This window comes from Lissotriton vulgaris, chromosome 5 (genome assembly GCF_964263255.1).
Source record: "Lissotriton vulgaris chromosome 5, aLisVul1.2, whole genome shotgun sequence".
Lineage (NCBI taxonomy): Eukaryota > Metazoa > Chordata > Amphibia > Caudata > Salamandridae > Lissotriton > Lissotriton vulgaris.
Window position 1 is genome coordinate 168,278,403 of NC_141693.1, and position 22,003 is coordinate 168,300,405.

Below are 22,003 nucleotides of genomic sequence, written 5' to 3' on the forward strand. Positions count from 1 at the left end.
TACAATCTACCCAGCAATTTTTAAAAGACGACTACGCGTGTGCCAAACATTCGTTAAGAATTTGGAAAGTGCAAAGACAATAGGGCCGGAAGCATCACTTTTCAAGATCCTATACATCGGTCCATATTCCCTGCCACCCAAATTCTTAATCAAGGGCAACAGCCAGTACTTTCTTGCTGCCTTGTATGCTGGGCAGAAAAAGATCACGTGCAAATCATTCTCCTCTTTGTCAACACAAAGAGGACAGAACTTGGTAGAAGGGACTTTTGACCAGGTGCTGCAAAAGGACCGTAATGGGAGTGTGCTATATCTCCACTGGAGGAATAACTTTCTAGAGAGTATGGGGTAAACAGGATCCAAAGCTTTCTCAAATATATAAAGATCCTTGGTTTGCAGGAATATAGAGGAAAGGGACCCCTCCGTCTGGGTAGCTATAGCCCTTACCCTTTTATGTTCGTGGTACAGCTTCGCCAATGCTCTCCTAGAGATTCTTGGTGCTGTATCTGCTGGTTCAGTCCACAATTCAGGGAGCCCCATATCTGTGCAAACTGACTGGATATTTTGGACCCAGGGGATACTGAGCACCTTAGGATGTTTTAATAATTCGACCAGTTCCGCCCTATAATCGGCGAGATTGTCGCTGCTCCAAAGCCTACGCCAGAAGGCAAGGGGTCTTAGGCTTATCTCGTCGACAAGTGGCCGTAGCCCTAAATCAAGCCTCAGGGGGAGAAGGGGTGTGCTGGGGGGAAGTGCGGTAATTTGCCTTAAAAACCTGTTTTCTGTACAAGACAAATTCCGACATGGAATATGCCCCCACAGTTCAGCCCCATACAAGATGGCCCCCCTTGCCTGTGCCTTATATATCTGGATTAGGGCCCCCAATGGGCGGTAGGTCGAACTGGTCATCATCCGGGCAATACCCCCGGTAGTTTGTACTAACTTAAGGTTAGCCCTGGTTTGATGGCTCTCCCAGGTCATATTTTCATTGAGTGTCACGCCAAGATATTCGAACGTGGTTACTCTATCCAGTCGTACTGCTCCCAGTAGGGGGTTTGGACGCTGTTTACGGTTTGGGTTCAATACCATATATTTGGTTTTTGAGGCATTGATTTCCAACCCTCTATCCTGGCAGAAGGCCACGAAAGCATCAAGTATCTTTTGAATGCCCATGGGTGTTATGGATACCAACAGTGTATCATCCGCAAACATTATTGCGGGTACACTGTTGCCATTCAATTTAGGGGCATCTGTGTAGTCGGTGGCGTTTAGATGGGCTATTACCCCGTTAACAAAGAGGCAAAACAGGGTCGGCGCCAGCACACAACCCTGTCTCACCCCTCTGCCCACGGGGAATCTATCAGTCAGCTCCCCCGACCTCCCACACCTCACCTGGGCATAGTTGTTATGATGCAGCCTCTGCAGGGTCAATAGGATATCTGGTGGGATGCCCATCCCTGCTAAGATGACCCATAGTTTACCCCTAGGCACAAGGTCGAAGGCGGCTTTAAGGTCCACGAAAATCGTGTACAAGCTACCGCCTTCAAACCGTACTGTCCTCCAGTAGATCAGGTTTAGTCTGAAGACCTGGTCCACAGTTGATACCCCTTTCCTAAAGCCTGCCTGGTATGGACTGAGGGCGCCCACCTCCTCAATCCATTCCTGAAGCCTGTTCAGGAGAACCCTGCCGAACAGCTTCTGTGCTACATCTATCAGGCTAATTGGTCTGTAGTTGGCTGGGAGCAGAGGGGATCCCTTTTTAAAAATCGGGACCACCTCGGCCCCCAGCCAAGTACTGGGGATTTCCATCCCACCAAGGACGCCATTAAAAAGGGCTGCGAGGTAGGGCGCCCAGACGGTGGGCTCCTGCTTGTACAGATCTCCCGGAAGCCCGTCTAGCCCAGGCGCCTTCCCCGGAGCCAGGCCTGAGATAGCAGCTGTTACCTCACTCAATGTTATTTGGTCCGCCTGCAAGCCCTGTCTCACTGGTTCAATAATCACAGGAATTTCTCCGGACTCAGCGCTATATAGCGACTGGAAGTGGGCCTGCCACACTCCCGGCGCTATGTTAGGCTCCACCGCCGAGTGAAGACTCCCTGATCCCCCATTCACCATTCTCCAAAACAGCCGTTGATCTTGTACTGCTAGGGCCTTTGTGAGCTCTTCCCACTGGTTTTCCTCCCATTCTATTTTGGCTTGTGTGAGAAGCTTTTTATAAGCTTGTCTACATTGCTTAAGGCGTTCCCCTCCTATGCCCTCCTTAATGACTCCAAGGAGTTCTGTTTTGGCCCGTCTACAGGCTGAGTTATACCATTGCGTTTTGCATGGGGGCCTCACTCTTGGCTTTTGTGTTTTGCGTGTCAAATGGGGTACCGCCACTTTTATGAGTTCTTTATGGGCATCAAACAGTTTGCTCCTTATATCTATTTGGTTTGCCTCACTATCAAGGGCCCCAACAGTTTCCAGGATGGGAGTAATCTCTGCGTAAAGCAGTGGGATTTTGTCCTTGTTTGTGACCATATGCTCCCACCTAATTCTTCTCCTGGTGTTGTCTATAAGGAGTGTTGGATGGTTCCCTACCTCATGGGTCGCTAGGCCCTGCGGTGCTGGGTGGGCGAGGTCTAACTCAAGAGCATTGTGGTCACTGTCCATCCTGTCAATAACCCTAAAATCCTGTATTAATGGCCACCTCGGTAGTTGGACCAGAATGTAATCTAGGTGTGACTCCCTTCCCTGGCGATTATAAGTGATTTTGCCTGGTGTGTCCGAGATGGTTCGCCCATTACACGCTCTAAGACCGTACCTTAGCGTAAGGGCAGTAATTTGTAACGCTAGCGGGGTCCAAGCTTTCGGAGGAGTCACATCAACCCCTGGTACTGCCCACCTATCCTCTTCTTCTGATAGGAATCCTTCCTGGAGGCCGGGAAGTGGCTCATAGTGGGCGTTGAAGTCTCCGCCCACCACATAATAAGAATCAGTCGACAGTTCAGATAAAAAGTTCGACAGTTCATTAAAAGTCGGTGATTCTTTTGCCTTTCCCATTGGTCTAGAATAGATGTTGACCAGCAGGAGGCTAACTTTGTTTGGCCATGTTAGCAAGACCGCGAGGATGTCGTCGGAGGTGCATGGGAGCCTTGTTGCCACACAGCCCAGGTGAACAGCAATCCATGTCACAAGACCCCCTGAAGGTCGGCCTTTACCTTCCCACCTGGCTGGAATAAAAAAGGATGCATACCCTGGATACTCATGGTCCTCTCTGGCCCAGGTTTCCTGGAACATACATATGTCACCAGTTTCTATGTACTTTCCCCAGGCAGGCTCTTCCAATTTGTTTGTTAGTCCCGCGATGTTCCAGGAGATTATCCTTAAATGTTCAGTGGTTGGGGGTATCATGGCAAGTGAGACGGAGGGGGTGAGACCATATTCCACTTGTGTTACAGGGCCTGTAGCTGGGGCACCAAAAAGAGCATTTGACTCCGTGGATCTCAATTGCCCCTCGCCCTCTGGGAAGGGAACCCCAGTTGTTCGCTCTGCAGAAACTACTCCGTCATTGGTAGGATTGGAGAATTCAATTTGGCCATGTTCTGGGATGGGTAGATCGTTCAGTGGGCCGGGGATTGCAGCAGGGCACATCATCGGGGGGTCCGGGGGGCCACAGAAGCCCGATTCCCCTAGCGCAGACTTATGGGCAGTGAGTCAGTCGACCCCGTCCAGCCCGTTCAGACAGTTAAAGCGATTAAAATCGCTGAAAGGTGTGTCCGGTGGTTGGTAATACGGGCGTTGGGCAAAGCCTTTATGGTTGCGTCTATAGTCCACCCTTGTCCATTTATCATATGTTTGAGCCTGGTGCCTAGGAATTGGGGGAAAGAAAAAGGATACTGGGAGGGTTTGTATCGTGGAATCAAGGGATCGGTTCATTCCATCACAGATGTGTCGAACCGTGCCCGGGTCTTTAAAGGTTACCATGATGCAGTCCCCCACTATGGTTTTCCTGGTCTTCCCTAGCCATGGAACCCTCCTCACCATAATGATTTCATTGTTAAAGTGAGGTGGCAGGGGTCGGTTCCAGTTTAACCATTTGATTACCTTTTTCTTGAGGGAATGATAATCCTCATGTTCTCCTGATCTTAGATGAGGGGCCCCAGCTAAGACCACCGTTAATCTATTGGCCTCGGGTGGGAGATCTGGCCTCCGTGGTCTAGGGGTTAGGCAAGCTGGCGTGAGTGGGGGGTCATTAACCCTATCTTGATTTGTTCTAGTGGACTCTAATTGTGAACTATGTGGGGCTAAAGCCACTGGATCAATAGGTCTGTTACTTGGGTTATTGTGCCGTGCTTGGAGTTGGACAGACATAAGAGGTTGCAGAGGGGCAGCCGGTGGCAAGCTTTTTGGGGGGGCTTTGCTAACATTAGCTGCGATTTCTGTTTTAGAGGGTTCCCCACCCAAGGAGTGAGTTTCCACTAACTTTGTCTGCTTACTTACTAGAGAATTCAGAGTGGTAAGTGAAGTCTCTAGTAAGGTAAGCCTAATCTCAACTTTTTTTAGACTGTCAGTGATGGGCTGCAGGAGGAAGCGGAGTAAAAGTTCGATGCTCCCCTTAGCAAAAAATGGGTGGTTAAGATTCGGTGTATCAGCCTCTGGCTCTTTAGAGGTCACAGTTATGCTAGAGTTTAAGAGCTTGGATGGTGGGGCTGTCTCCGTGTTCTTCTTCGATGTGATAGTGTTAGTATTCCTCTTACCAAAATCCAAGTGCGATATTTTGGATTTCCCCCGTCCCCCCGCTGATTTCCGAGCCCGTTTACTGGGTGGGGGCCTGTGTATCTCTGCCATGACGTTTAATTTAGGCTTGTTCTTATTGGCCATTGGTACTGATTGGGTTTGAGTTACCAAGTCGACAGGGGTATGGGAGATCTCTAGGGGGGCTGACTCTGCGATTTTGTCAGATAGTGACCCTTGTGTCGAAGAAACTTCCCTTAGTAAAGCAGGGAAATCCTCTATTGTTGAGGTGTCTAGGCTAGTGGATAGCGCACCTACCTCTTGGGTAGAGGGGTGGGGGATAATATCTAACAGAGTCCTGGTTTTCATAGATTCAATGGAGCGCCTGCGCTCCGCCCTACGTTTCTCCAGTGAACCTTCCGAGTCCATTTCACCTTTGTTAGATTTGAAATAGTTGTCCAGTGTCCCAGAACAGGAGGCACAATCCCTAGAAGGAGTTTCCCGTGGGGGGGGCGTAGGCATATCCTTAGTTGTTGCGCTGGAGGGGATCAAGGGGGGGGGGCCCGGCCCGGCCTCCTTCGGCCCCTGACGGCCTAAGACGGTCCCGCCCTTGTCCCGGGCTTCTCCCGGGCGCTCTCCCGCGCGCTCCCGCGCAGCGGGCGTGCTAGGGCCTTAAAGTACTGATACACGTTATGGGCGGGGTCGCGGCCGGCAGGGAGAGCAGCCCAGCTGATGTTGATGGGGCTCGCAGGGGCTCCTGGTCCACGGAGTCCCTGCTTTGCTCGCAGCCTTGCCGGTCCGTAGAACAGCCCAGAACAGCAGCCCCTCGGTAAGTGCCACGCTGCGGGACCCGCGTAGCGGGTCCGGCGAGGTGGAGAGCAAGTCCGATTTCAAAATGCAAAGCGCCGGTGGCAAAGAGCAAAGCGCCTTCTGCGGTCCGATTTCCGCTCCTTCAGAGAGTCCCGTTTAGGCTCAGGAGATCCCGCCAGTTAAAGCTCCGTGGGCGGGGTCGCGGCCGGCAGGGAGAGCAGCCCAGCTGATGTTGATGGGGCTCGCAGGGGCTCCTGGTCCACGGAGTCCCTGCTTTGCTCGCAGCCCTGCCGGTCCGTAGAACAGCCCAGAACAGCAGCCCCTCGGTAAGTGCCACGCTGCGGGACCCGCGTAGCGGGTCCGGCGAGGTGGAGAGCAAGTCCGATTTCAAAATGCAAAGCGCCGGTGGCAAAGAGCAAAGCGCCTTCTGCGGTCCGATTTCCGCTCCTTCAGAGAGTCCCGTTTAGGCTCAGGAGATCCCGCCAGTAAAAGCTCCGTGGGCGGGGTCGCGGCCGGCAGGGAGAGCAGCCCAGCTGATGTTGATGGGGCTCGCAGGGGCTCCTGGTCCAAGGAGTCCCTGCTTTGCTCGCAGCCCTGCCGGTCCGTAGAACAGCCCAGAACAGCAGCCCCTCGGTAAGTGCCACGCTGCGGGACCCGCGTAGCGGGTCCGGCGAGGTGGAGAGCAAGTCCGATTTCAAAATGCAAAGCGCCGGTGGCAAAGAGCAAAGCGCCTTCTGCGGTCCGATTTCCGCTCCTTTAGAGAGTCCTTCCTATTTTTAGTTTTATTTATTTATTTATAACTACTAAATAGGTCAGAAAGGCGAGACCTATTGGCTATCACAATGCTTGTTCGTTGGACAGCTGAATACATTGCTATGGCTCTCGCTAATTGTCTTACCTATGTAAATATCTACATTCACTTAGGGAGCATAAGGGCTGGAAGGAGGAGTGCGGAAGGTGCTGTAGCACTTCCAGAAATAGCCATGCTTGGGTTTAGACGGTTAATGAGCAAGAAATATGCCTTTAAATGTTGTTTTATCTTGTCATGTTTGCTGTTTATTTAAATACAGAGGTCAAATATCAGGCCATCTCTTCTGGAAATTGCTACTTATTCCTTTAACATCTAGATTGGCGTTTATGTTTCATTTTTTGATTACAAAGTGAGAGGATTTTTGAATATGAACTATGTGACAATCTTGCTGGAGTACAAGGAGTGTGAAAGAAAAGGCTGTGGGGAGTTATTTTTCCTCACAACAAAACTTAAATACCTGTAAACAAACTATACGAATATTTAAAAATATATCAGCAGATAAAAAAGCACAAAGAAGCACTTTTTTATAATTCTGAAGCAAGGTGTAAACAAGCATTTTAATAGGATCAAAACAAATGAAGAGACTGAATTTAGAGGCCCATTAGTATGGCGGGAGGATCGTCCCCCGCCGGGCTGGCGGTAGCCACCGCTGGCCCGGCGGGGGCGTTCCGCCCGCCATCCATATCTAAAAAACACCCCACCATATTAGGATGGCTGGGGGGTCTGCAGTGGACGGAAAGACCGTCCGACGCTTTTCGGCAGGGTCGACTCGTCGACCTGGCGGAAAACATGAATAATATGGTAGCGGTGTCTGCAAGACAACGCCATCCATATTATGATGAGTGCGGAGAGCAGCCTTTCCATGGTGGCGTTGGCGCCATGGAAAGGCATGCGGTTTCTGCTTGCAGCGGCCCGTTGCGGGCCCCCAGAGTGGGGGATGGGGGGTGCACTTGTGGGGTACCTATGGTACCCCTCTACATTGGCATGAACAAGATGGTAGGCACCACGCGGTGCCTGTCACCTTGTGCATGCCAATGCACAACATGCATTCACTGCATTGTGGTGGGTTCTGCTGTGAGCACCACCCACCACAATGTTGTGAATGGGGGATGCCACTGCCACGGTGGCGGTGCCATCCTAACGGCCACAGCGGGACCGCCGCACCTCTGGCGGACGGTTCTGTTCACTGTTACAGAGGGGGGGGAACTTTGTCTGCCCGCCATCGTAATAGGGCCATAGTGAGGTGCAAGTGATAATTATTCACTGAAATCCGATTTCCTCACTGTCGTTTGTGAGCTATGTAGTTTTATCAGTAAAACTGCAGGTATGTGAACATTTAGTGCCCATTTCAATGAGAAATGTACTGTCTGTAAATGACAGTGCACTACCTTACCATGCTTTAGTAATATATCTAGGGAGGTGTGCTCCAAAATGCACCGCTGAACACATCTACACTCTTACCACTCTTCTGCTGAATCGACGTGGCTCATTTACTACACTTGTTCTTTTTGTGACCCTTGGATTTTTCACAATTCCTTTCACTTCAGTGATCTAACACTGATGTTCCAGCACCAGTGTTAGGGAGTCACTTATGCATTGAAGGACGAGCTGCCAAACTGCTGATGTGGCAGAGGTCCAGTCTCCACACATCAGCTACTGTCCCTCCGCAAATGGAGATTTAGTTGTACGGGTGGCCGGAAATTGCGGAGTTTCACTCTGCGGAATTCCGCAGACTTACATAAAACATTCACGAGATTCCACGGGTGGGCAGAATTTGGCATATTGTGCTGCACGTGCTGATTTTAAGCACTGGGAGTGTATTCCACATTGTAAAATCAAAGTGAACTGCACCATGCAGCGTGCCAGAAGGTGCTGCTTCTTTCTGCTCCTTGAGTAGATTTTCAACTCGAGCAGCAGCTTTCTCAACCTGAACTGTCGCAACCAACAGCAACTGGCCTTGTTGAGAAATCTCATTGGGAGGGATTCTTGCACCCGATAATTGCTCCAACTTAGGGTACGCGAGTCGAGCGCAAGCAAAAAAACTCTGCCTTGCGGCAGTTGGCAGATTTTTTCCCCGAACTCTAAGGGGTATATTAGCAAGAACCTCGTTAAAATTATCGCCGTTTTAGAGTCCGGAAAATGCCGCTAAAACAGCGATAATGGGCTTGCTAATATGCGTTACAGAATTCCAATAGAAGCCCAGGTTAGATGTCCTGCACATCTAACCTGGGCTTCTATTGGAATTCTATATAAGCCCAATATCGCCGTTTTAATTTTAATGAGGTTCTTGCTAATATGCCCCCAGTTTCCAAGCAGAACGCGGAATGGGCAAAACTTTGCGAATTCGACCGGAGGAGCGGATTGTTTCGCCCACTAGTACTTTACAGTCGCTGCAGCAGGTAATATAATTGACAGATGATGCGGAAGCACTTCTGGTGGCACTACAGAATAGTGTTTAGCTTGCCACATCATAGAGGGATGGTGGACAGGTTAACATTTTTTGTTTTTGTTTTCCAAAAAGAAACCCTCAAAGTGATGGTTTCTTAAAAAAAAAAAATACATCAGGTGCACTCGAAGTTAGTTTGAGTGCGCTGGGGGTATTGTTTTTTCCTGGCTTGGACTGCCAGATTGTTCAAGAGGTAGGAGAAAACCGACTCCACTGTATATAGAGAAGGCCCTCCAACATTATGGACCTAGTGGATCTAACTTAGCTAACTCACCGCCAAGGTATTTTTCTGAATCAGGTGAGGCATTGCCTTTGGAAGCATGGCAATTTTTTGAAGATGCCTCATAATCGCCTACCTCTAAACGAGGTCCTTAATTTAGAAATCTTGCAACAATACTGTTGCATTTTTTTTTTTTTACAATTTCTGCAAAATCAGTTTTCACTAAAGATATATTGAACTAATTTTCCATTTTCCTTCCCATTCTAGAGTTGCGGGGTACAAGCAGTTGATGTTCAGAATACTCGATCCTTAAATGTTGTATTATGGCATTGGAGTTTGTGCGCAGGCATTTATTTTGTGCGGAGATTATGATTGGATACCACTGCCAACAGATTGAAAAAGGCACCATCCATGTGTTCGATGAGCCCACTAACAGCAAGGCCAAACTCTGCCCATCTGGGCCCTGGGTTGAGACACTGTTGTGCGGAGTATGCAAAACGAAGTCAAAGCCTTGGAGCGGGATCACATTTTAGAATGCATCCACCACAATTCTTTCTACAGAAACTCAATCATTCCCACCAGGGAAGCGGACTCGCTTTCCCTTTCCCTTTTTTCTTTTGTTAACTTGATTGCCAGAGCATTCTTTTAAATCCAGGACTTCCTGTAAGTCCATGCTTCACATTTACTATTTCAGCAATGCAATTCTCAGCTCTCCTTGTGGCTACGCGCAGGGCTGTCACAACCACCAATGCTTGGCAAGGGGAATTATTTTATTGTATTCAGACACATCCAAATGTTTTACCCCTTCCCTGCCTCACTATTTTGGATTCGTTTCATATTGGTTTGAAAGACGCAAACCGCCTTCCCTCTTGAGGGTCTCCGATTATTTCCCCAGTACCAAAGGGGCCTGAGTCAAGGTTGTGCATTCCCCAGATTCAAATCTTTTGGCTTTCGCTCCAGCCGGAATACCTCAGTGTGGAGGCGTGTGGAGAGCTTGAAAGGCTAAGATGTTTATGTCCTGAATGTTCTTACCACTGCTCTCGTTGTGGGCCACAGAGGGGATCAGAAACCTCGCATATGTGTCAATGACTAGAAATGATTCACGCTTGACCATGGTTTCTGGGATCTCTGCTGAAGATTTGTGTTACCTGATCTGTTTTCTAGAGAATTTCGGACACTGAGCTTGCAAATTCCATGGTTACAATGAGGCAGGTGTGTGACAAGAAGGAGAAACATAAGACCACCATTCTCCCAATGCTTCCATCAAGGAAGAGCAAGTAATGGTTCCGTTCAGTCAAGTCATCAAAACGCATTCTTAAATTGCAAACGGCAGTGAACTATTTTTCATCGCAAGAATGAGCAGTGAAAAAGCTGATTAATTGATTTGCCAAGAGAAATGCATAACTGTGTTTGACATGCTGAAGTGCAGGGAAGAAACCAGACTAACGGCGCAAAGCGCTACCAAAAATCGAGTACTTGATCACCAATAGAAATAAATACGTTGATCTTTCTGAAAATCACAAATATACCATAAAAGTAGACATTAGAACCCTCATGAAGGAAAAGGGCATCATGAAAGAGTTTAATTAAGATGCAGTAGCAAACATTATGAAAAGGGAGCAAAAACACTTGCATATTGCCTTTTCACAAAACACTGCTTCGGCGAAGTTTTATATAAATCCTGAAAACAAGTGAGGCCACTTCTGCTCACGCCCCCTGCCCCCACTCAGTATGCACACATCAATTGGCTCGCCCAGCGAGAGAAAGGGAGTGCCACCTCTGTCCGTTGATAAAAGGGAGGTAATGGACGCCCATCTGCCTCAAGATGGCCACTCAGGGCCCCACTGGGCCGACATCTAAACACACCAGATACAGCCCAAATCAGCCCCCCAGGCCCTGCCCAAAAAGCAGCCCACAGCTGGAACTTAGATACCGGCCCCTTGGCCATTGCCCGAGTGCCCGCCTTACCAATCCGGCTCTTCCTACTATCAGCACGCTCATGTTGGGTACTTCTTCACACACAGTGGCGTAGCTAGACCTTTTGCTGCCCTGCGGTGGTCGTAAGGGGGGTTACTGATGATACATCACAGCCATTGCCGTCTGCGCGGACGCAGTTAAGACTGGGCCGAGGGGAAGGGGGAGGCTGTGCCACCCCCAAAAATCACCCCCGCTATGCCACTGTTCAGACAAAAGGGCAAATTTACTTAGATGCCACACATTTTAGAGCATAAACCAAAGTTACTGTTCTGTGTTGGGTGGAAGGAAGACAGTAGTATAGAGTGGTACTGGGATATGGTGTGGTTGCCTTCTTCCCCAAGTTGAGGTTAACTAGAGGCTAGTTAGCGCCATGCACACAATCTACACAATGTCTACCATAGGTTTTGTACTGGAAGATTAAGCTTCCAGTAAAAGAAAATTGATCAGACATAGTTTAAAAATTGCAACTTTGTATGTGTGCTGTTACAGCAGTACAAATGCAAATGTTTGAAATGTTTGATTTTTTTTTTTTGGGCACAAAGACCTCTTTACAAATTTCCGAAGGTAAAGCTGTACATCTAAATCCATGGATGGTCGCATTGGAACATCCATGGGATGCCCTATGCATTGTTTTAGGGCTAATTTGTAATGCAAAATACGTTTTGCACTGGAAAGTAAATTAAATTTTTTGTGTTTGTGCGTGTCTGTCTGTGAGCAACTTTGTATCTATATGTGAATGTTTGATGTGGGTGAATGTATGCATGTGAATGCCTATGAGGTTTTCTGCGTATACGCATTTGTTTGTGTGTGTGCCTGGGTATAGAAGCGTCTGTGTGTCTATGTATTAAAGTGTATGTTGTGTCGACAAATATATTGTCATGTGAATGTGTATTTGGTTTTCTTCCTGTAGGTGTGTGTGTGTGTGTGAGCATCCGTGTTTCTATGTGTTATGTTATGTTATCTGGATTTCTAAATTGCTACTATTCACCCAAGGGGTATCTAGGCGCTGGAACTGTTGTGAAGGTCGTTTGTAAGTCTTAGTTCATGAGCGAGGTCTTCAGCTTCCTGCGGACTCCCGGTGGCAAAATGGAGCCCATAGGTGTAGCCGGAGGTCGTTCCATGTCTTTTGTGGAAGGTATAAGTAGGTGATAAGGCTAGCCCTCCTGTTCTGCTTTTGTGGGTGTAGGGTGTGTGTGCGTGCATGAGAGAGAGAGAGAGAGAGAGAGAGGCAGAGCGAAGGTGTCTGATGGGCTGGTTGAAGTGCAGGCGGGAGTTGAGGTGTGCTGGCGCAATATTGTGTAGTGCCTTATATGCATGGGAGGAGCTTTAATTGGCAGCGTTTGTATATGTGTGAGTGTGTGTGTTGTGCATACATGTGTACACCTGAAAATGTATTTGGTTTTCTGTGGGAGTGTGTGTGAGAGAGAGAGAGGGAATGGGAGAAAGAAAGAGAGAGAGAGAGAGAGAGAGAGCATGAACAATGGGATTGAGAAATGCAGAGGAGGCCCTTGGACAGAAGATATGTTCCTTCCTGAGGCGCACATTATTCACGTCTGTCAAAGGCTTAAATCAAATGCAATTGAAAACATTTCCTCCTTTCAGCCAATCTCAGCGCCTAGACCTGGCTTCCAGTACTAAACAATTCTTTATTAAATGCATATTTGTTTTCCGAAAAAGAAAAACCCACAGAAAACGGAGGGAGGCAGAAAGGAGGAACGATTGGGCACCAATAGGATAGCAGGGAGTAAAAGGGAAAAAAAGAGGGCTGCAAAAGAAGGAAACAAAGCTGCATAAAAAGAGAGAGAAAGAGACAGACAGGCCTATCAGTACATGCATATTCAGTCTTAAGCACATTTTTAAAACTCAATGTACCTAGGCCTGTAAAGAATTCACCAACAGATTCAAGGCAGGCATAAGCCAATCTATCTGTGTGTCTGCCACAACGGCGGAGTTATCTGGACTTGTTGGGCAAGTTTCTAACTTACCTTTGGTAATGCCTTATCTGGTTGAGACAGGATCCAGACGCAGATTCCTTACCTTTGAATACTCCCCAGGGGCCACACTGAATCCTGGAAAGTTTTTCAGCAGTACCTCTGTGCGTTAGTAGAGGGCGTCATGGGGCTCTGAGGTGAAGTCGACCGCCGGATGTGACGTTGATGAAGTCCATATATACCCCTCCCCAACATGCTGACATCAGTTTCTTCGGTGCGTACATTCTGCGCCAAAAACGTGGAACCACTTACATAAACTGGCCAAGGAAACAGTGTGCCAATAAAGAGATTATCCCTGTCTCTGTCAATACAGAAGTATCTGTAAGAAGGAGTATCCCAAAATCAGGAGGGAGGAATATCCAAATATCAAGCAGGATATGAAAATATGAATGAGTCAGTTCACAGAGCGGGGAGGATGGGAGGGTCAGTAAGGAATCTGCTGCTAGATCCTCTCTCTACCAGACACTGGGTTACTGAAGGTAAGTAACATCATCTGATAGAGGAGACATGTAGCTGCAGATTCCCTCCCTTGGAATTAGATACCAAAGCAAAAACATCTCTGGAGGAGGGCCTGCGAACTGATCGGATCAAAAGCCGATGTATAGCCGGAGCATAAGCAGGCAGAAGAGAACGTCCGCTCTAAGGCAGGAAGGCTAGGAAAAAATGCTCTGCAGCCCAAGAACATTGGTGGGAACTACAGGTACTAAAAGCAGAAAAAGAAAAAGCATGTAGCTTTACTCCTGGTAGAGGAAGAGAATTGTGTCTGAAGACAACTTACTTCATGGAGCCAAAGTTAGTGCATTGGCACAGCAGAACCAGGGTCGGCCGTGAGTAGGGGACAGGACCAAAGGTGACTCTACTGAGCCATAGCTTCTCGCCACAGGAACGCATTATCTTAGCCAAATTGTTTTGTAGAAACAGAAAGAAGGGAAACCAAGTACCCATGCACAGGCGAGAGCATGGTGCATGATCTGAACAAGAAGTCAGAAAAGACAACAAAGTACAACAGTTGTCTTGATGAAAAAACTACCATAGATTGAGGTAGCACCTCTGGAATCACCCATAACGATAGTCATTTGGGAGGAAAAAAAGAGAACAATGTTAACTGTAAGAAAAGAAGGAAGTATATATATATATATATATATATATATATATATATATATATATATAGTAGGAGCCCGTCCCGACTTTGTCCGGGTATGAATTGCTGCCGGCCAGTAGTATATTGTTTTGTAGGGTTTCGTTTTGATAGCATTTCTTATCTGTGACAGGCCTGTGAAACGCTCCGAGTCACAGTGCACTGCTGATGCACTTAAGAGTGCGCGTTCAGTAGTGTGTGAACTCGAGTTTCCCTACTTTATTTTTCCTTGCAATATTATAAAGCACAAACTCGACAACATGGCATGAGCACAAATTACATTACAGAAGAACACATTAATTTGTGGTAGGCACGGGGAGACAAAGCGATTTGCTTGGAATCACAGGATGTTGAGCTGATGCCGAGATTCGAACGTAGCTCCCCAGCTCTAAAGTTCGCAATTCTAGAACTTGTGGCTGGAGGTGTGTCTAAAAGTGTATGTCGGTGCTGGCCATCAATGAGAGAGACCTGTGCATTTTTCAAATGGGTGGTGAAAAAATATGAGTATGTTGCTGGAGATGTGGGTCGCCGTGCCACCAATGTACTTACCGGGGGAGGGTAAACACCCATTATTCCGCAACTTTCTTTCCGCATACCATCACTCCGCATACTTTCATTACGAAAGTACCATGACTCCGCAATGCCATTATAACGCATGGCATAACATTTTATATGCTTTTACCATGCATACATTTACAATGAAATTCGTTGTAAATGCATGAATGGTAAAAGTATGGCTTTTTTAATGTTTGGATAAGGTAAGTATGGGTATAGGGGTATATGTTTTGGGGTACTGAGGTATATGTTTTGATCTGTTTGGGTATTTTAATGGTACAGATATAGTTTTTGGTTATGGGGTACAGGGGTATTTTTAGGGTTCAGGGCTAGGTTTGGGTTTTGGGGTATAGGGGTATTTTTAGGGTTCAGGGGTAGGTTTGGGTTTTGGGGTACAGGGGTATTTTAAGGGTTCAGGGCTAGGTTTGGGTTTTGGGGTACAGGGGTATTTTAAGGGTTCAGTAGTAGGTTTGGGTTTTGGGGTACAGGTGTATTTTAGGGTTCAGGGGTAAGTTTGGGTTTTGGGGTACAGGGTTATTTTTTGGGTTCAGGGCTAGGTTTGGGTTTTGGGGTACAGGGGTATTTTAAGGGTTCAGTGCCAGGTTTGGGTTTTGGGGTACAGGGGTATTTCAAGGGTTCTGGGCTAGGTTTGGGTTTTGGGATACAGGGGTATTTTTAGGGTTCAGGGGTAGGTTTGGGTTTTGAGGTACAGGGGTATTTATAAGGTTCGGGCTAGGTTTGGGTTTTGGGGTACAGGGGTATTTTTAGGGTTTAGGGATAGGTTTGGGTTTTGGGGTACAGGATATATTTATAGGGTTAAGATTGGTTAGTGTTTAAGGGTGTTGGGGTATTTTAAGGAGTAAGGGTGGGTTATGATTATGGAGCAGGGTGGGATTAGCACACGATATGAGACATGGCATGAAGGGCGGAACGTAGCACACGCCCCCAACATTTGTCACGCCCCCAGCACACGCCCACAGCACAACGCAGACACGCCCACAAGGGACTACTTTGCTGGCACGGTTCTTTTACCTTTTAAATGTATATGGTGGGCGTCTGCATAGTCTATGTCCTTCGGCTGCCCTTATATATATTATATATATATATATATATATATATATATATATATATATATATATATATATATATATATATATACACACACACACACACACACATATATATACAGGATGGGACATTGTACGTTAATCTGACTGCTTGTGTGTTCCTCATTGCGGGACTTGTGCACTGTGTCCGAGGCGTCTTGGTTGGGAGCATAGCGATATTTAACATCAGAGGAACTTTCCCTGTCCGCTTCCTTTGAGAACGACTCCCAGCCAATGAGAAACTCGGGTGGTATTTATACAGCAGCTCCGTGTTAAACTCACCTTGGCACATTCAGCAACTACCCGGCACTGATGAGGCACACGCCGAAACGCGTCTGCCGGATGCTGATAATTGTGGACATCGCGAAGCTTGGTAAAAGTGCACCGGTGGAATAAATCACTGTTGGTAACCTGAGCATGTGTCAGACCTGTCTTTTAGTGAAGCAGGGTTGGAGTAGTATGTTAAGGCGGAGGTCGGCTCCGCTTGTTCTGACACGCCCCTCGGTCTGGAGCTCCGCATATAACCGACAAACTTTGACTTTGGCTTGGAGTGCTTGGAAGGCACAATGCGGCGCCCCCCCAACCTGGAGTGTCTCGAAGGTATTGGGGAGAGGGAGCAGACAGTATGTTTCCTTAAAGGATTGCTCAGCAGTGATGTAAGCCGACCTATGTTTTCCTGCAATATTTAAAGAAGCCAGCAAAGCAACAACAGCATTATCATGTGCGAGGATGGGACATTGTACTTTAATCTGACTGCATGTGAGTTCCTCATTGCGGGACTTGGTGCACTGTGTCCGAGGCCTCTTGGTTGGGAGCATAGCAATATTTAACATCGGAGGAACTTTCCCTGTCTGCTTCCTTTAAGAACGACTCCCAGCCAATGAGAACACTCGGGTGGTATTTAAACAGCAGCTCCGTGTTAAACTCACCGTGGCACATTCAGCAACTACCCGGCACTGATGAGGCACACGCCGAAACGCGTCTGCCGGATGCTGATAATTGTGGACATCGCGAAGCTTGGTAAAAGTGCACCGGTTGAATAAATCACTGTTGGTAACCTGAGCATGTGTCAGACCTGTCTTTTAGTGAAGCAGGGTTGGAGTAGTATATATATATATATATATATATATATATATATATATATATATATATATATATATATATATATATATATATATATATATAATGGACAAGGACCCCAATATTACACAATGATGTCAGAGACAACAAGAGTACCAGGCCGAATGACCTACACAATTTTGGACAAGGAAAAGGAGAGTGTGGGAAGCATCACAGACAGAGGGAAAAGAAACGCTCGCTGGTACAAGAAAACAAGGCCAATAGACTGATGCAGCTGCAAAAGACCCTGAAGGTTATATTGTGAAAGAAGACTGCAGGGTGTAAAATCTCACTAGAAAGAGATCAAGACCTGCATCCGTGTTTCTGAACACCCAAAGGAGTAGGATAGGAAGGCCTTCAGAACAACTGATAGTAAGTGAGACAGACAAAGTAGGACCTGGCTGGGCACTGGACGAGGAAGAGGGGGTGCATCCTCTGCAGTAATAGCATGCATTAAAAGCAGAACCCAACATGGTTTGCAGAACATACAAGAGTACAAATATGAAGTCCAGGGAAGAGCGCCTCTATAGGAGACCGGAAACAGAAAAAGTGCAGCCAGTATAAATGTATCGGAAGAAAAGCCTTCAGAATAGTACGTACTGAGAGCACAAAAGCGTTCAGTATACACTTGTACATAAAGGTAAAAACCACTCCACAGCTCCCAAAGGAAGGTGAAGACACAGCAAGAGAAAATAACTCTCGAGAAGTGAGATCACAAAAATAAAGAGCTGGTACAACTAATCCTGAACGGCTAGACACATAAACATGAGCAGTATAGGAGAAAAGAGAAACCTTAGAAGAAAAGAATGGTCGAAAAGAGCAACCAAGTTTCCGATGAACCACTCTAGAAGAAAAGAAACACTAAGAGTCAAAGACCTTTGCTAAAAGAGTTAAACAACAGCCAGCACACAGAACAAGTAGTCTAAGGTGAACAACTCACCAGGTGCCACTCGAGGGTTGGAATGATTAAAAAAAACTGGAAGCCAGAAGCCTACCTGTGGTTCAATAAAAAGAAAAAAGAATTATCCCCCGACTAACCAAGTCCGTGGGGAGCTAGGGAAGCAAGTCCACTTGGAAGGTGGATGTAGAGAGTTCATCATCGGCACTGAATAGATGGGCATCATCAAAGGGCATGTCAATCAAGGTGTTTTGAACAGTCTCTGAAAACCCAGAGGTGAGCAAACAGGCAGGCTGACGTAGTGCCACTGAAGAGACCATAGCCAGGCCTATAGAGTCAATGGTATCCAAACTACATTGAATGATTAGTTTAGCTGCTTGTTGCCCATCCTGTATTAAAGGGGCAAGATTGTTGCGGGTCTCATCTAGAAGGGAGGGCAGCAGACATATCAATGAGTCTCACACAATGTATGGGAAAAGCGTCTAAGGACGCAAGAAGTATTAAGGGATTGCAGTGCAGAACTGGTGGAGGAGAAAATAGGTCTGCCACAAGTGTCTAGCCTTCTGGACTCTCTGTCTGGAGGGACAGAAGGAAGAGTGTAGATATTTTGGGTGGCTAAAGTGACCGGTACCACAAAACTGTGAAGAGTATGATGGCGGAGGAGGCAGGTCAGATCACCAGGAGCGCGACTGTGTCTGTGAGCAATCCACATGGGTCCCTGTACCGGGTTTGGCCCAAGCCCTCAACAAAATATCAAATAGAGCTTCACTTTATGGAAACACCGGCTCTACCCCTGTTTCTCCTTGATGGAGGATGCCAAGTAAGGGATCAGTCACCATTTTCATAGAAGGAAGTGACATATCCAAAACGACAGAAACACATCTGAGCATGTCAGCTAGAGAGGAGCTCACTTCTGTAGCGAGGCCAGGAGGGGAAAGGAGGCCTAAGACTGAAGAAGACGTCAAACCACTAGCTTCACCCAACTCAGTCAGTCCATTGGAGGATGGGCAGTGTCATAGATGGGGGTGGGTGGGATGACTCGAAATCCTCTCCATCACCTCCATAATCGTGTTCCTCAGAAGGAAGGGGTACCATAGAGAGGCAAGTAAAGGTGTCTGAGGCAGTTGGCTCCACAGGTGCCACATCAGACGACATCTGGCATTGGATAGGGGGAGTGGTGAGGCACTGGTCGGCACCGCCGCCATCCAAGTCGGTTGATTGGACCCAGGCCCTGAAGGTGAAAATCCTGAAAAGCTGTTCACCTGCATCAAAACAGATTTGAAATCCGAGGGCAAACCCACGTGGACCCAGTCACAGCTCCCTGCACCTCCTTGGGGCCGAAGTACGCTCCAGGTGAATGTGTACACCCAAAGATAATAGGAAGGGATTTGTAATATTTTCGCATCTGGGTTGGAGTCACCTTGACTCCAGGATAGGTTGGGAGGCGCAGGGTAGACTTGTGTACTGACTCTTCAACCAAAGATTGGGAACAGGCTTTATGTGGCGAAGTCGGGGTGCAGCGATTTTGACTGCCTGTGTTGTGACTTATCTTAGGTTGTCAACGGAGCATAGGACCAACTCCTGCACCAGTCCTATGGACGGGAAGTCTTGGAAGACTGCTACATCCATTCTGCTAGGAGCTTCATTTGACATTCCCTCAGCACCTTAGGGCAAAGTTGGTGACAGGCGTCACACTCATCAGAGTTATGGTGCTCCGTCAGGCACCACATACAGATAGAGTGAGGGTTTGTGGAAGACATTTGTCTTCCAAAAGTCCCACAAGGTTTGAACCCCGAGGACATAAGAAACTGTTTAAAAGCACTCTGTTCCGTTCAACAAAAACATCAAAGTAAGCCTAAAAACGGGCAGAAGAACTGATTACCAGATCCGGGTTGAGAGTGCGGAAAAGAAGAAACTGACATCACCGCGTTGAGAAGGGGCCTATATGGATTGAGTCTACGTCACATCTGGTGGTTGACATTACTACGGAGTTGAACAATGCTCTCTACCGACACGCAGAGATACTGCTTCATTTTATTTTCCAGATCCAGTCAGTGCCTAAGGAGAATTCAAAGGTAGGAAATCTGCGACTAGATGTCTCTATCAGTTCCCACTCAAGAGGTGGGAACTGGGTGTTCCAACTTGTGGTTTGCCTTTGAACGCTCGTAAACATGACTGTTTGTCAGCATTCACAAACTCCACTTCTTTCCATTTTCACTCTGGAAAAGGTTATAAATTTGCTCCAGCAAAGGGCTAGTGTAACTTCACTTCCATGGTGTGAATGGGAACATATCACTCAAGATTTGCTGGAGGTGCAGGAGAAGTAGATTTTTAACAGAGAAAAATATTTTCCATATAATGAGAATAGGATCTCATTGAGAAAAAACGAGTTACTTACTTACCAGTAACTGTGGTTCCCCAGCATTGGTATTTTTCGTAGATTCACATGCTTGAAACATTCCCTGTCGTTGAACTGGGAGTCCCTCTGTAACTTTAAAATAGCATTATAGTGCACTGATGGCAGTTAAAGCCATAGGCAGAGCCCACTTTACTAGAACATTCACTTAATTTTAACAGGCCCAAACTTCAGCCAATGAGGTGAGAGTGCTTTGTGACTCATCCCTCCGACAGGAGTTGACACCTAATATTTCGTAGCATGAGTGGTAGGAAATTGTTAAAAACACCAAGTCAAAGACGAAAGGACTGCAGTGAGCCTCTATGGGAGGAGGGTGGGTCACATGTGAATCTATGAAAGATACCAATTTTGAGAACCACAGTTAGAGATAAGTATATCGTTTTTTCTCCAGCATTGGATCTTTTATAGATTTACATGCCCAAATCAGAATGTCAACCAGTGTTAACCTTTTAAACAACTGTGTACATTAAAGGAGGATGGTGGGATAGAGAAAACAGGCTAAACCTTTTTGAATAGATGACAGAGAAGTGGCTGCCCCACAGCTAAATCCCTGTCTTCAACTGTTTCCAGGCAGCAGTGTTTTGTAAAGATGTGTGTGTTCCTTGATGTTGCAGCCCGGCAGATATATATCAGTGACACTACCAAATAGAGAGCCGATAAAGTAGCCAGGCTTCCAGTGGAATGGGCTTTAACCACCTGTGTCAAAATTGTTCCTTCTTTTGCTGTGACAGAAGGTTATTGTTGCAGCGACCCATTTCAAAATGCCCTCCGTTGTTACACGGAAGCCTTTGCTTGGGGCCGAAAAGATCGTAAAAGCTAATTGGATTATGTATGTGTTTAGTTAAGACCAGATTGACTGTTAAACACATGAGAGTACTTTATTCATTCCCAGTTCACTGGTGGCATTTGAGATGGTGGCAACACGCTGAATATATCTTTCAGAAACTATTTGAATACACTGTGCGACCATATAGATGGCTTGTTCAGTGTACATTTGAAACATAATATGGCTGCAAAGAACTATAATTGAGGCATCCTAAATCCTGACGTTTCCAGATACAAAAGGTAAAGAAGTATCTGATGGGTCTTGATTTGAAAGGGATGGAATCCACTAGTGTCGCACCATGTACAACATATTTTCCTTTTAGCAGTGTATATTCTATTTGCTGGTATAGCTCCGGTCTATCCCAAGCTGCCCTTGCAATCTGGTGGGATATCTAACTGTCCAAATTCATGGTTCTCAGGAGCCAGACTGTCGATTTGAGAGATTGCTGAGATTGCTGAGAAGGTTGAAGTATCTGACCCCGGCATCTAGAGAGAAGATTTGTTGGCAATGCCAGTAGAAGGGGCTGGTCTTGCGATAGTTGCATTAGGTGCGAGAACCAATATTTTCGTAGCCAATAGGGTCTATGAGATTCATTATGCATGGTTCACTTTTCATTGTTGCTATTATTTGTGTAGGAGGGGCAGTGGTGAAAAAGCATAGGCAAACAACTTGTACATCCCTATTAAAAGGGCATACCCCCAGAAATTTAGTTGTGGGTGTCTGCTTGAGGAATAGAAGCATTTCGTTTTTCATTGCAAACCGGTCCATGTTTGGTTTTCCCTAGGTCTAGAATATACAATGTTTTTTAACTCTGACTTATGTGAATCCTGCAGGGTTCTCCTGAGATAATTTGCCTGATCGTTATTGGTGGCCAGTAGGTGTTTCACTGTAAGGGTGATTATGTTGTGAATTGCCCAATGTCATGGTTTTTGTGCTTCCATTGATAATATCTCAAGTGTGTTCCTTCTTGCTTGAGT

General features: G+C 46.8%; 1 protein-coding gene across 1 annotated transcript in view; it reads right to left on the bottom strand.

Moving 5' to 3' along the window:
• PAPPA (pappalysin 1) overlaps positions 1–22,003 on the bottom strand; it is an 870,469-nt gene that overhangs the window by 490,030 nt on the left and 358,436 nt on the right. The gene's annotated exons all lie outside the window — the stretch shown is intronic.